Source organism: Myxine glutinosa, chromosome 1 (genome assembly GCF_964187855.1).
Source record: "Myxine glutinosa chromosome 1, kmMyxGlut1.1, whole genome shotgun sequence".
NCBI lineage: Eukaryota > Metazoa > Chordata > Myxini > Myxiniformes > Myxinidae > Myxine > Myxine glutinosa.
This window is the reverse complement of record NC_136261.1, coordinates 393,928,843-393,944,803: the sequence shown is the minus strand read 5'-3', so window position 1 is coordinate 393,944,803 and position 15,961 is coordinate 393,928,843.

Here is a 15,961-nt window from a genome sequence, read left to right as displayed (position 1 = left end):
ACACAAAAGTCCCTAACCACCCAAAGGTCCCCAAGGACCCAAAAAGTTGTGGATGACCCAAAACGTCCCCAAGGACCCAAAAGACCCAAGAGTCCCTGAAGATCCAAACCACCCAGATATCCAAGGACCCACGATTCCCCAAGGACACAAAAAGTCTTTGATAACAAAAAAGTCCCTGAGTACCCAAAAGACCCAAAGGTCCCCAAGGAGCAAAACCCAAAGATGACCCAAAAGTCCTTCATGGCCCAAAATACCTAAAAGTCCCCAAGGACCCAAAAAGTGCTTGATTCAAAAGTGCCCAAGGACTCAAAAGACCCAAAAGTCCCAGAGGGCCCAAAAGACTCAGATGACCCAAAAAGTCCTTGAATACCCAAAACTCCCCAAAGACCCAAAAATCCCCGAGGACCCAAAAGACCCAGATGACCAAAAAGTCCTTAATGATCCAAAATATCCATAAGTCCCCAAGGACCCAAAAAGTTATAGATTACCCAAAAGTCCCCGAGGACCCAAAAGTCCCTGAGGATCCAAAATACCCAGATGACGCAAAAGTCCTGTATTGGAAATTATTTTTCCTGTTGGTAATAATTTAACCGAAGGACCGAAACTAAAAGAACAGGAATTATTCATGAAAGCAGGTTTAAAATCCAAATAACGATTCAATGGAAAGGGGGACATATCAAGAAGACCCGAATTAAATGGAACACTTTTAGATTATCCTGATACGGACAAGATGAGCGTTTTGTGAAAGTGTAAATTTTATTACTACCCTCCAGTCCACTTGCTGGGTGAGCTGAATCGTCTCTGACCTCTTTGCCCAAACTGCCAGGAGTTGCCTCGACGACCGGGACACCTGGATCGTAAAACCTTTGCCTCCAGCGTGTAATTATCTTCTAGTTTTTTGAGTGCAAAAGAGCGAATGTAATTTTCCATGTAACCACACCTACAATCACTGTTTTGGTTTTTTTTTTTGTTTTTTTTTGTTTGTTTGTTTTGTATACTGAATCGAGGCTCGTGAAAGAGCTGACATTTACTTCACAAACAAATCAACCAGACAAACAAAATATATAAAAAGAGGGAGCGGAGGACAAGAGAATGGGAAGCACACAAACACTTGAGAGCACACAACATTTAAGAGCAGGGAGATGTGTGGGAGGGAGAGGGCCTGGGGGGAGGAGGCGTGGGAAGGGGGGGGGGGATTGATTTAAGAATTAATAGACGTACTAAGCCATATAGAGCTTTAAAATAACCAAAAGGGCTTCAGCACACTTTGCCTGCACGCATTCCACCAGGTAGCTACAGATAAGAAGCCAGGTGTTCGTCATGTCTCGATGGCAACACACGTCTTTCCGAGTTGCTTGTTTGAATTCACCTGCATATCTACTGCTTTGAGAATATGGAGGACCAAATTAACAAATTTTACATGTTTTAAAAGCTGTCATTTTATTTAAACTTAGTTCGAGGACGCAGATGGGGTTAGCATTTTGAGATTCCTGTTACCTTCTGACATCAGTATGCAGTCATTGTTGTGGACATTCTGGTGATAGACAGCTGTATGGCTTTCATCGAAGGGTTTGGGATGCTGTCTGGTTGTCAGGGGTTACAGATGGTACTCCAAGGATTTGTGCTTACATTGTATATGCCCAAAGGGCTGCACGCTTTCACGATAGCTTTATCCTCACTGTTTCACTGAATGCCTTGCCGACTTCTGAGGATCGCTAACAAGGGGGGCACGATCAACCCAGTATGGGTAATGCTTTGTGAATTTAACAAACCTTTATCAGCAAAACTTTCCCCACAGTCAGAGCACTTTTTATGCAATCACTTCAGCGTGGGTTACACGACGGAAGTTCAAGCGCCGTCTGGAAATAATAACCTTATCACAAATATAACATTTGTAAGGATTCTCTCGTATGTTGTTATCTCCACGTGCAGGTTTTAGGAGGTGGGAGGCAGGTCTCCCAGAACTCAAAATCTCCACCTCCCTTTCCGGTAAAGGATCATTATTCATGGACCAGTTTGTGAAACTTCATTCTCATAGCTTTGTTTCAAGGGCTCATTTTAGATTCATCATTGAATCTGACAGCCTCCACCTGCAGCTTGTTTGTCGTGATATTCCCTGGAATGCTTTTTAATGACTCAGCGTTTTCTTTGTTTTCCAAATTCACTGTTGCTCCGACTATAACTGGTACATTTTCAGGTTTCTTTTCTTCAATTTCGAAATGCTCTTCACCTCATTTTTCAGATCCAGGTATTTCAGATTTCAGCTCTCCTACATGGATCTTCACATGCCTTTTCCTTTTGAGAGAAACTCTTATCACATATCGAGCATTTGTAAGGATGCTCTTCCGTATGGATCCTCATGTGGTTTAAAATTGCCTTTTTGAAAGAAGCTCTTATCACATATCGAACATTTGTGAAGTTGCTCTCTTGAATGGATCCTCATATGTGATTTCAAATTGCCATTTAGAGAGAAACCTTTGTCACATTTCGAGCATTTGTGTGGTGGCTCTCCTGTATGGAACTTCATATGGAACGCAAGTTTCACTTAATTTCTTAAATTTCCGTGGACGGATCCACCCCATGGATTACTCCACGGCTCTCCCTCATCCACCGAGGAATTTGACACGAAACCCAAGCCTTGCCAAAGTGCGACCCTCTCAACACCTCATCCCGGCTCTCTCAACACCTCGTCCCGACCCTCTGAACACCTTGTCCCGATCCTCTCAACACCTCGTCCCGACCCTCTCAACACCTCGTCGCGACCCTCTCAACACCTCGTCCCGACCTTCTCTACACCTCGTCCCGACCTTCTCAACACCTCGTCACGACACACTCAACACCTCGGCCCGCTGAGCACCGATTTGCATTCAATTCATAGATCTCCAGATCTCAACTTTTTAGCTCTCGAAACGTCGCCGAATTCTTTTTTGATACGTTCCGCCAACTTAATAGGATTATTCGGACGCAACGGTTTGGACCCATCCGATGCCGATACGAACACCAACAATTTGACTTGGGGATCTTCGGGGGAAGGGGAAGCCCTGCGCTTGTCTCCTGAGGGGGGAGCGAGGAACACATGCACTCGGAATAGGACGAGCTGACGCACGTAACAGGTTCAAGGCTCGTTTATTCCGATGGACTGAAAACACGACCGGAACTCATGCATCATATATCTCAAACCCAACCCTCTTGGGGGGGCGTGGCTTCAACCACCAAGCACACGCCACGCCAATACCAACCAGAGCCCCACTGGTCCCTTGACCGTGGATTGTGTCCCAATGGGGTAACCCCCACATGACCCTCGCATCATCTTGCATCATCCATCTCGCATCTTGCATCTCTCATCTTGCATCATCTCCATATTCTCGCATCATCCATCTTGTCCCTACACACTTGCATCATCCATCTCGCATCTTGCATCTTGCATCTCGCATCTTGCATCATCTCCATCTCCTCGCATCATCCATCTTGTCCCTACACACTTGCATCATCACCCTCGGGTAGTTTGGTTGCATCATCACCCTCGGGTAGTTTGGTTTCATCATCATCATCGGGACCGGAGTTATAATTTTAAAAACCGCAACGTTTTGACGAACTCACGGGTTATTCCATTTAATAATGAACCTTCTTTTGTTATTGTACAATATATTATAATGTGCATTTCAGAAACAATGTCGATATGCATGAACAACAACAATTATATAATTTTAATGATAATGTGATTAATTGTTCCATTTGTATACATTCAATGAGTTCTTCATTATTCCAATTAACCTGTTTTTTACCAATACTAACTTCACACGTTAATTTTATAATCGTCCGGTCTCGTTAAACATCAGGGAAAAACGTTTTTTTAAATGGATTAATCACGTGACAAAGCTTGATTTCCTCGAGATGGATCATTCCCTTTACGCTGTGTTTACCACCACTCACAAGGTGATGGGTTTTGTAGGTAAAGTGAGACCTACCCTCGGTCTCATCTCGAAACATTGTGGACCTCGATCGGTCTCGCGTTATCTCCAATCTCCCGTGATCTCGGTTTGCACTGATTGCATGAAGTCATTGAATTTGGGTGCCCTGGGCACGTGACCATGATGCAGGTGCGTTAATCCGCCATTGGGGACAGAGCAGCGCTCACTCGCACGTGGTTCATTCCTAACCCGGAAGCAGTCCCTGCTTCTTCTTTATCTTTGTTTTCTTTCGCACTGCAATGTGGCGGCAACATACAAATTGCTGACGTCATAAACAATCTTCTTTCAAAGAGGAAGCAGAACGATGTGCATAAACAGGAAGTCTTCAATTACGATGAAGAACTTCCGGGTGATCTTCTTCTGAGCCTCGTGCTGCAACGGACAAAGGTTCACGCGATTGGGTCGAATTTTAAGAGGTTTGTTCGGAGATTCGCATTTTATTATTAAAACTGAGAAAGATCTGTAAAACGTTTATTTAAAGATAAAATAATTCTCTGTTCGTTGATGAAGGGAATGAAGATAAGTTAAACGTGTTTTATTGAATTTATGTTGAAATATTTGATGGGTCTTTTGATGGGGTGTTTTTCACTCGTTTTGTTTTCTTAATTGCATTGTTTTATATCACGTCATCATGAAACTTCATACAACGATGGTTAAACCTCTTTCTTCCTTTTAACTACAAACCAGGCAGAAAGTTTTTATAATTACCTTGTATGTCCAATGTGGCCTCTAAATGAGGAGGTGTTATGAAGGTTGTAGATGGATGGATGAGGGATCTATGTGGCATTTGTATGGAAAAAAAATGTCGGTCCCATCTCGTACATCCAAAACGAAAGTTGGAGAATCTTCTCTTAAAAGCGTTTCGGCTCCATATTCGAACCTACCTGGTCTGTTCATTGTCGAGGCAGGTATCTCTTTTCAGTTCTCCAGATCACGGCAAAAGCAAAAAATAGGACTGTGGTTCTTCAAGCTCACCTGAATCAGGAGCAACAGTCACTCAAACCCCTCGCAGACCCCCTTAGACCGTGATATTTGTTTTGTATGCCGTGAGCAATCTTTGTAAGAAGATTGAAGTCGAGTTTCGTCGAAATTGTGTTTGTGTAGTTTTGGATAAGAGAGCAAATACCTATCGTCAAATCCTCCCCCCCCACCCCCCTCTCCCCTTCCTCTCCCTCTTCCCCTTCCACTCCCCCTGTGTCTCCTAAATAAAGAAGATACAAGCACACCTGACACCAGGCCTAGCCTTAAACTTTGGCACGCTCACTTGGCTGGACTGTCGAAATAAATGTAGAAAAGGCAAAATTGTAATGTACACACACACACACACACACACACACACACACACACACACACACACACACACACACACACACACACACACACACACACACACACACACACACACACACACACACTGAGCCAGACGGACATGTGTAGGTTTTGCAAGATGGAAACAGAAAGTACGAGTCACCTGCTGTCAGGATGCAAAAAACGATTATCGAAACAACTTTACACACAAAGGCACAACAAAGTATGCAAAGTCATTCGTTTGATCTGTAAAATCTGCTAAATATCTGCATGAATTTTAACATCCCAGTTCCAGAAAACTCATGGAAACATGAACTAAGCGCAATCATTGAAAATGCGGATGTCATGCTCATGTACGACCTGATGATTCCATCGAGCATGAACATGCAAAAAAAAGCATTCTGTCTGGACATTGCACTCAGGAACAAAAAGAAAAAGACAGAATTGATAATTGAGATATCAGTACCCAGCGATTTTGGCCGAAACAACGCAGAAATCAAGAAAATGATCAAATACCAGGATCTCAAAAATGAGGTCAAGAGATCTTGGAAGCTGAATAGCATCGGAATTGAAGGTGGCCCCGTTCCACTTCCTGATACCCGCAAATTGAGATGAAAACCAACAACACGCACACACTCACATACACTGTCTCTGCCGCGCTAGTCTATGTCTGTGTCTGTCTCCGCCATGCCGGTTTGTGTCTGTCTGTGTCACTCCAGTTTATGTCTATGTCTGTCTCAGCGCCAGTCTGTCTGTGTCTGTGCCTGTCTGCCGCACCGGCCTAGATCTGTGTCTGTCTCTGCTGCATGCGAAGTGAACAACAGTCAGCCTTCCATGCAGATGTCTTCAATCCAAGCACAAACCTAGTTTCTGAGATGACAGGATTATGTGTATTGAATCTGAAAATGTTAACTTTAGGCTATCGGCTAGGGGGGTCAACCGGTACCAAATTGAGGGAGAAAGGCTAATAATGATTTTTGACAAGGTTTTTACCTCTAGAATAAGAAAATATGTGATAGCAAATTCAACGATGTAGCTAAATGTGTGTTATCACCCATTTTCAAAATGGCCGCCACTTTACATTCAAAATTTAACGTTGTTGTTGTTGTTTTGTTTGCTTTTTTTTCTGTAGGAACGGTGGTCGGAGCAACGAGCAACGGAGTAGATAGAAAGTAGATGCTATACGATTAGAATATAAATAATAGTACACACCAAGTGATGAGGACTACTAATTTTCCAAAATGAACAGTGACACAGAAAGCAAAGAATGCGTTATACACATGACAAGATCGGATGATCATCTGGTGAGCCCACAAAACTACACATCTTGGTTGACATTATTGGAAGTGGCTAAGGTTAGGAACCATGAACATATCATCAATATTGCCTTGAGGCTTGAGGCTTGAGGCTTGAGGCTTGAGGGCCTTGAGGGCAATGGCTTGAGGCTTGAGGGCAATGAAGTGCCAGAAATATTCTACCACCGAAAATGTAGGAGCCTGTTCACCATGAAACGAGATTTAAACATGCTAAAGAGGAAAGCCAATGAAGACACTGAATCTGAAGCAGGAGGTAGCAGCGCTCCCAAAAGGCCATGTAGGAGATCATCAGTAGAGAAAAGAGTGTATGATACGGAGTGCATCTCCTGTCGCAGAGACAAGTATGTGAAGGGGTCTCATACACGTGAAAAACTTTCACAAGTTGTTCAACTCAGAGCAGATGAAAGATTGAGAGAATGTGCAATAAAGAAAAATGACAAGGATATGATAGCGCTTACCAGTAGAGATATTGTGGCAGCAGAAGCGTGTTACCATTTCTCATGCTACAGGAATTACAACAGAGAATGTATACAGCCTGAGGTTGAAGGTGCAGATGGACCCGATGACACAGATGATTTTGCACAGTACCAGAGGATCGAGAAAGAAGCATATGCAAAACTTCTCACCTATATCAGAACAGACGTAATCCCAAACAAGACCATCATACCAGTCATGTCACTCACTGCTAAATTAGAAGAATACATGCTGTCTGATGGGATTGATTGTCTAACGCAGTCCACAAAGAAACATGTTCATAGAACGCTTGAATATGAGCTGGGGAGTTCGGTGAAGATATTTCCAGATGACAAGGGAAAGTTGGTGATGGTACCAGACAATGTATCATTGGAAGATGCTGTCTTGCAAAATCAATGTCTGCAAAGGGAACTCAAAATATGGAAAAACAAAGTGAAAGACTCCAACAAGATCATAGATCAAACATCAGCGACAATTCGTACAAAAATCAAAGACGCCATGAAACCCACACCCTGGCCATACCATCCATCAGATGCTGAGGATGTAACACCTATTCCATATGAGCTGGAGCGGTTTCTCATTGGGCTGCTAAAAGCGCTAATTGGCGCTAATTGAGCTAATAAATAATTCCAGTAATCTCTGTGTGTGTGTGTGTGTCTGTGTGTCTGTCTGTGTGTTTGTTTGTTTGTCTGTGACCGCTGTTTCTCGACAACTACTGGTCCGATATACTTGAAACTTGCCAGGTATATTGCTGGGGACCCGAGGATGTGCCTTTTCAAGGTTTCATATTAATCGGACAAGTAGTTACCGAGCTATGGCGATTTAGCCGTTCGCCGTTCGCTTTGGCTTTACGAATGGACCAAACCATTTCATGTAAATAGAGGGGGGGGGGGGTTCTGTGGTCGTTACTGGCTTTGCGAATGGACCAAACCATTTCATGTAAATAGAGGGGGGGGGGGGTTCTGTGGTCGTTACTGCCACGTGGTTTCAAAGTTGTTTTTTGTTGTTGTTGTTTGCACGCATGTTTTTTTGCACGCACGTACGGGAAAGCACGTACGGGCAAGCACGTACGTACGGGCACGTCCTAGTTGAGCTAATTGGCTCATTGGGCTAATAGAAAAACATGCATTTTGGCGGCCATTTTGAAAATGAGGTGATAACACCCATTTAGCTACATGGTTGAATTTGCTATCACATATTTTCATATTCTAGGGGTAAAGACCTATCCAAAAATCAATATTAGGCTTACTCCCTCATTTTGGTACCAATGGACCCTATTTTGGGGGTCTGGCTGATGGCCTACTTCCAGCAAAGTGGAGACTCCTTGGTGCACGTGTGTAAGACAATTGCAGTGAGAGGAGAATAAATAACAGGTTTTTATATATGTACATGTGTATTGTGTGTTAAACAAGAGGATCAACTCTGACCCTGATCTCGACATAATGCTGATGTCGTATGCGTAAATTATGCCAACACTTCACTTTCAAGCTAGGATAGCATCCATGTGTTACTCGGGTCTTTGAAGACAGATTTTTGGTCACAAATACATGCAATTAGTCTGGCCGATGCAGCTTACACCCTTATTATGGGCTCATCAGGATAACGGACTGGTAAATCATTTATTTGTGACCATGCTTCACAGCTCAAAGGTGAGTGTGGCTGTCTCTTATGTATACTGTCAGTCTCAATGTGGTTATCAAGCTGGATACGTTTACCATTGAGCTGGATACGTGATCAAATTGGATGAGATAATAACTCACACAACAATCCAAACTCAGTAAACAAAATAACATGTAGAACTTTTCTGTGAGTAACATACGCATTGTATCCTTGGCAGGTCATCGGTTGAATGGACAACTTCTTGGAAAGGCTCAGGTCACAAGGCCTGAGAGCAGAAACAGGCCAATTTCAGGATGATGGATTAATTCCCAAGTCTGGTATGTGACTGATGTATGTTTTTAATTCCACCATAGCATGTCAAGAAGTAACCATCGTGATATATATTTTTTATTTTTACCTCTGCCACTAAAGGTGGATGGAGGTTAGGTTTTCACCCCTGTCTCTTTGACTTTGAGCAGGATATCTCAAAACATTGTGGATGGATTCTGATGAAACTTAGTGGACAGGTTGCATGTGTGACGAGAACGTATTGGTTAGATTTTGGTGAAGATCCAGATGCGGATACGATAATTTGCCCATCTGCCACGCAGCAGGAGACGGGGCTTTGCAATTGTGTTTGTGAGTGTGTGTCCTTGGTTTTTGTCTCTGTATTGTTACGTTTTATTTTTATTTTTTTGGATACAGAATTGAGGCCCATGTTAGAGCTAACACATTGAACATGAAAACATGCACAAACACACAAAATATATAATGAAGCGAGCGGGAAGACAAGAGGGGGAGAGAGAGGGAAGCACACAAGCACAACAACTGTTAAGAACAGGAATATCAGTAGATCGGTGGGAGAGGGAGGGCTGGGGGAGGAGGGAGGAGTACACCGTATAAAGCAAATTAACACCACTGGAAATTTCAAGAAATAAGTTCGGGATTTAAAGAGGCAAATTTGGGGTGTTTTAACGGAGGTAGAAAAGATCAAGACTTTGGATGGGGGAAGATAAGAGATGGTGGTGAACAACTGTTTTAAAGACCTGGAGGGAGGAGAGGGATTGAAAAGAGTGTGGGAGATTGTTCCAGAGGTGGGAGAAAAGAGGAATGAAAGAGTGAAGGTGAATAGAGAGTCTTGATTTTGGCAGTTTCACCAGAAGTGGGTCCTGGCAGAACTTGTGCATCCTGCAGGAATATTTGGGGGACATAGCACAGACCAAGCAGGTGGGGCAAGGCCGGAAAGGAGTCGGTAGAAGGCAAAAATACCACCAACCTGCCTGTAGTGAGACAGAGAAAGACCCTCAGATCAGCTTCTTCGCAGGAGATACCAATGATTGGGAATGCTTTGGTTTGAACCGCTTGAAGGCGAGCTAGAGGCAAGAGCACCAGCCCACAGAGGAGAGCAGTGTTCCGTTGAGCTGGGAATGAAAGCTTTGTACGTGGTGAGGAGCTCAGGAGTGCCCAGAAAGGACTTTGCATGATGGAGGATGCCCAGATGCCTATTTGCCCATTTGGAGGCCAGCTTGGAAATGTGGTTTTCCCAGGAAAGATCATGGCACACAGTGAAACCCAAAAGCTTGAGTGACAGAACTCCTTCAAGAGGATTGTTCAGAAAGTAGATGGGAGGGTTGTCCAGATGGTCTTTTCAGAGAGAGAAAGTGAGAGTGTGAGATTTGTCAGGATTGAAAAACATGTTCCACTTGTTTGACCAGTTTGTGATGTTATCCAAGTCTGCAAAGAGTGAGGCGGCTGCTGCTTGCCGATTTGAGGGTTGAGATATGGAGCGGCAGAGAGTGGGGTCCATTCAGGGGCGATGAGAGAATTATATTCAGGGCCACACATTGACTGTGAACAGAAAGGAAGTCTGCAAGTCATGCGTAGAGGTTTCCAAGGATACCTCAAGAGGAGAGTTTGGTGAGCAGGGCGGGGTGCCCGCACATATTGAAGGCGCGTGATATGTCAAGGTTGTCAGCTCTGATTTCCTGTTTGACATTGACCACCTCCATCCATTGTTGAGTCAGCAGAAGCGGCATTCCCAGAGTAGAATGACCTGGTCTGAATCCAAATTGATGATCCGAGATCATGGCGTTGGAGAAGAGGAAGGATTTGATGTCAGAAATGATGATGGATTCCCTGACCTTGCTGATTATTTGGAGGAAGCTGATTGGTCTGTGGTTGCAAGGATCTGTGTTTGCACCTTTTTGTGTAAAGCGGTCATGTTGGCTGATTTCCAAGCAGATGGCAGATTATCTTGAGCAAAAGAGAGGGTGAAGAGAACAGAGAGAGGGTGAGATAAAGCGGTAAAGCAGGATTTTATGACCCGTGGGCTGATGCCGTCTGGTCCAGTTGCAGAATCAGAGTTGAGGTTTGACCGAAACTTTTCCACCTTGTCAGGAGAAAAGGACACCGAATCCAGGAGTAGTTGGGTCCGACTGGGTAAGGTGGGTACAGAGAGAAATGGGTTTGAGACACAAGATTTTGAGGCAAACACAGAGTTGAGGCATTCAGTTTTGTAAAGTTTTTTTCCTTATTTTCTAATAAGCTAATTTTCGGTTTGTGTGGGTGGAGGATGAAATAGCATTGTATAGATAGGATAGTATATAGATGGAGAAGGTGGATCAGACTCGGAAACGGTTGCTAGAGTGAGATGTGCATGGAAGAAGTTTCGGAAACTGAGTGGCGTGCTGACGAGGAGGGGAGTGTCGTTGAAGCTGAAGGGAAAGGTGGATGCTGCATGTGTGAGAAGTGTTATGATTTATGGGAGCGAGACATGGGTAATGAACATAGAGCAGAAACGAAGGCTGGAAAGGGTGGAAATGCGAATGGTTCGGTGGATGTTTGGAGTATCGTTGAGATAGAGAAAGCCAAATGATGAATTGCGAAAGATGATGGGAATAGAGCCTGTGATGGATGCTGTGAAGAGAAACAGTTTGAGATGGTTTGGTCATGTGTTGAGGAAGGATGAAAGTGACTGGTTGAGAAGAGTGATGCAAGTGAATGTGGAAGGAAGTAGAGCACAGGGAAGACCGAGAAAGACTTGGCTAAAGATGGTCGAAGAAGAAATGCGGGCCAGGGGGTTAACAAGGGGAGATGCAGAAAATAGGGCAAAATGGAGAAGATTGTCATGGGGACCGCAAGGCTAACCCCCGCTCTTGCAGGGAAAATGGCCTTTAAAATGCCTGTTTGTTTTTTGTAGATAGGATAGTATAGGTGTAGCATGGACCGTGGATATGTCGGAGACATCTTAATGTATTTAAGCAGGGAAACTGGAGCAGGAGATTGTTTATGTATCTTCACACAGGGGGCTATGTTAACTAGGAAAGGACTAAAGCTAGTTTTCCCCAGTCTGTGATTGCTTCCTGTGGTTTTCCCTATGTTTTTACAATTATATCAAGTCTGGCCATAAAAACTCACGCTCGTGAAAACAACACTGCTAACAACAACCGTCCATTAAACAACCATAACACACCTTGCCAACAGAAGCCGCACGTTCCCGATCAGCAAATAAACCCAGCATCCCAGAGATCATAACCAACAGGCCACACCTCGAGCCTAGTCATTGGTCGAGAGGACATGGAGTGTTTCAAGAGAGCTCGGCCGTAAGTCGGCATGACATCATGGTGACGGCAGAGTGAGAACGTTTGGAAAGGAGGAAGAAGAGTTGTGAGCTCGCGCTTTGGTCTCATGTGCGCCGATGAGGAGACTTTACGGAGCTTTTGTGGAACTTTTGCGATCGTGAAGAGGAGCAATAAATCGGCGGTTTGCAGAGCTCTTGGCGAGAGAGAGACACAGAGAGAGAGACACAGAGAGAGAGAGAGACACAGCGAGAGAGAGAGAGAGAGAGAGAGAGAGAGAGAGACACAGAGAGAGACACAGAGAGAGACACAGAGAGAGACACAGAGAGAGACACAGAGAGAGACACAGAGAGAGACACAGAGAGAGACACAGAGAGAGACACAGAGAGAGACACAGAGAGAGACACAGAGAGAGACACAGAGAGAGACACAGAGAGAGACACAGAGAGAGAGAGGGACAGAGAGAGAGAGAGAGAGAGAGAGAGAGAGACGCAGAGAGAGAGAGACGCAGAGAGAGAGAGACGCAGAGAGAGAGAGACGCAGAGAGAGAGAGACGCAGAGAGAGAGAGACGCAGAGAGAGAGAGACGCAGAGAGAGAGAGACGCAGAGAGAGAGAGACGCAGAGAGAGAGAGACGCAGAGAGAGAGAGACGCAGAGAGAGAGAGACGCAGAGAGAGAGAGACGCAGAGAGAGTGAGACGCAGAGAGAGTGAGACGCAGAGAGAGTGAGACGCAGAGAGAGTGAGACGCAGAGAGAGTGAGACGCAGAGAGAGTGAGACGCAGAGAGAGTGAGACGCAGAGAGAGTGAGACACAGAGAGAGAGAGACACACACACAGAGAGAGAGAGACACAGAGAGAGAGTCTGCGCATGCGCAAGATTGGAGGTCACGTCTCTTCACAGCTGCCCATGCGCGCACGCTTTCGAAGTTCAATAATTTTTCACAATTGTGTTTTTGTCGAAACTGTATCTTTCTTTCGGTGTATGTTCCTATTGGTGTGTCTTTAATAGGATTCTTGGTGTTGGTTTTTCATACCTGTGTACAGAATCGTCGGTTAGTTCGTGTCGCGTATTCTGAGGCCTAGTGTAGTAGGCTACCGTGTCCGACCTTGGCTTGAGGCTTTGTTTTTGGCTCGGCGGTTCTTCGATTGCGCTGCAATTACTTTCGGTCTCTGTTTTTCCCGGTCTTTTCACCCCATACTTCCTTGTTTTAAAATCTCAACTCAAAAATAATAATAATAATAATTCCCTTCTCTGTTCTTATCCGTTTGTTCGTTCTTATTTGTTCGTTCGTTCTTCGACCACGTTGTTCGTGATCACATGATCACGTTGTTAAAAAATGTTTAAACTGTCCCCTGAAGAACTGTATTCTGTCGTATACTATAACACCTTTTTCTTCTTCTTCTATAAAAGGATGCTTTCGACTTGCTCACCAAATCTATTCATTCCAAAAAAAAAATTCCATCTTTTACAGTGCCTCTTTCATACATTCCCTAAACTCTCCAGCACTCCACCCTTCCTTCAGCGTCCTCAAATGTATTTTTGACTTGAAGGTCTCAAGAAACTCATTTTGCAATAAATGTTCATTTCCCTTTAATCGTACACCTTTCAAAATCCAATCTCACCCCTCCCCTCCAAATCTTCCCCATCACCCCTTCCCTCCAAAACTTCCCCATCACCCCTTCCTTCCAAAACTTCCCCATCACCCCTTCCCTCCAAAACTTCCCCATCCCCCCTCCCCTTCAAAACTTCCCCATCACCCCTCCCCCCCAAATCTACTCCCTTGCCCCTCCCCTCCAAATCTTCCCCATCACCCATCTCTTTCAAATATTCCCCCTTGCCCCTCCCCTCCAAATCTTCCCCATCACCCATCCCTTTCAAATCTTCCCCCTTGCCCCTCCCCTCCAAATCTACCCCATCACCCCTTCCCTCCAAAACTTCCCCTTCACCCCTCCCCTCCAAAACTTCCCCATCACCCCTCCCCTCCAAATCTACTCCCTTGCCCCTCCCCTCCAAATCTTCCCCATCACCCATCTCTTTCAAATATTCCCCCTTGCCCCTCCCCTCCAAATCTTCCCCATCACCCATCCCTTTCAAATCTCCCCCCTTGCCCCTTCCCTCCTAAACTCCCCCCACACTCCTCCCCTCCGAGACTCTCCCTTGCTCCTCCCCTCCTAGACTCCCCTCTCACCCCTCCTCCTCAAATCATCTTCCCCGCTTCTTCCCCATTCCAACTTTCACCTTCATCTCCCTCAACCTTCTGCCTCACTCTTTCCCCTCCTCAAATAACACCTCACTGCGCCTCACCCAATCACCATCAAACCTTTTGTCCGCCCCATTCTTCCCTTTCTCCAAGCTATTCTGAAATCTCTGACACACCTTCAACAGCTCTCCCTACCTCTTCCTCCTCTTCCACATCTTACCCTCCCGCTCACCCCCCCCCCCCCTGTTCGGTATCCGATGCTCCCCCTTCCTCTTCTTTAACAGTATGGACCTCAAACATCCGGGGCCTTCGCTCAAACCTGACTGATCTCTCCATACAGGTTGCTTCTGACAAACCAGATGTGATCTGCTTAACAGAAATTTTCCTGCTTCATGATATCTCTGATTCCTTGGTATCTCTCCCAGGTTATTCCCTCCTCCGGTATGATAGACCTGAGCGTCGTCCTGGAGGTGGGGTTGCTATCTTTATAAAAGAAACTCTCTTCCTCACTCGCCCTGCACTGTCCTCTCTCCACCTCACCCCCAGGAATACCTGTGGCTACGGCTTACCCTTCGCTCCCACCTTTTGTTCATATGTGCGTTGTACCATCCACCAAACAGTGATGACTCCATCTACATCTCGCTGTCTGATAATATGGACCAACTTCTATCTACCCATCCCAACTCTCTCTTCCTCATATGTGGTGATTTCAATTGTCACCATGCCAGTTGGCTGGGTGTGGGTACCTCTCTCACCAGCCATGGCTCTTCAGCAAAGGACTTCTGTGACTCACTGGGGCTGACACAATCTGTCAATTTCCCGACCCGGATCTCAGTGAACGGAGCATCTTCACTTCTGGACTTGGTTATGACTAACTTCCCTGAAACTGTTTGCTGCTCTTCTTCTGCTCCAATCAGCTCATCTGATCATGTGCTTGTTAAAGTGGACATCTCTCTGCCCATTCTCAGAGAGGCTCTGCAGCGTCGACGAGTCTGGCATTTCACTCAGGCCAACTGGCACGGTCTTCAAGCAGCCATCAATCATCTGGACTGGTCTCCCATCTCTACCGCCTCTGACATCAACTCATCCTGGGAATTCTTCCAAAGTAAATTGCTCTCTCTCATGCACAGATTTATACCATCTCGTCTTCAGTTGTCATACCCTTCCTCCCGTCCATGGTACACAGAATCTTGTGGTGAGGCTATTGCCCAGAAACAACTTGCTTTCGTCTCCTGGAAAGCAAATCCAACGGAAGGAAATCTGATTTCCTTTCACAAAGCCCGAAACAAGTGTGTGTCCACCCTCAGGAGAGCCAGGAAACAATATCTCTCTGTTCTCAGGACCGAACTCTCTTATCTGTCTCCCTCTTCCAAATCCTGGTGGCGTCTGGTCAAATCTGTTTCTGGTGTTTGGTCCCCCTCCATCCCCTCCCTCACCTCAAATGGCCACACGGCTGACTCCGCACATGAAAAAGCTGAATGCCTCAACTCTGTGTTTGCCTCTAAATCTTGTGT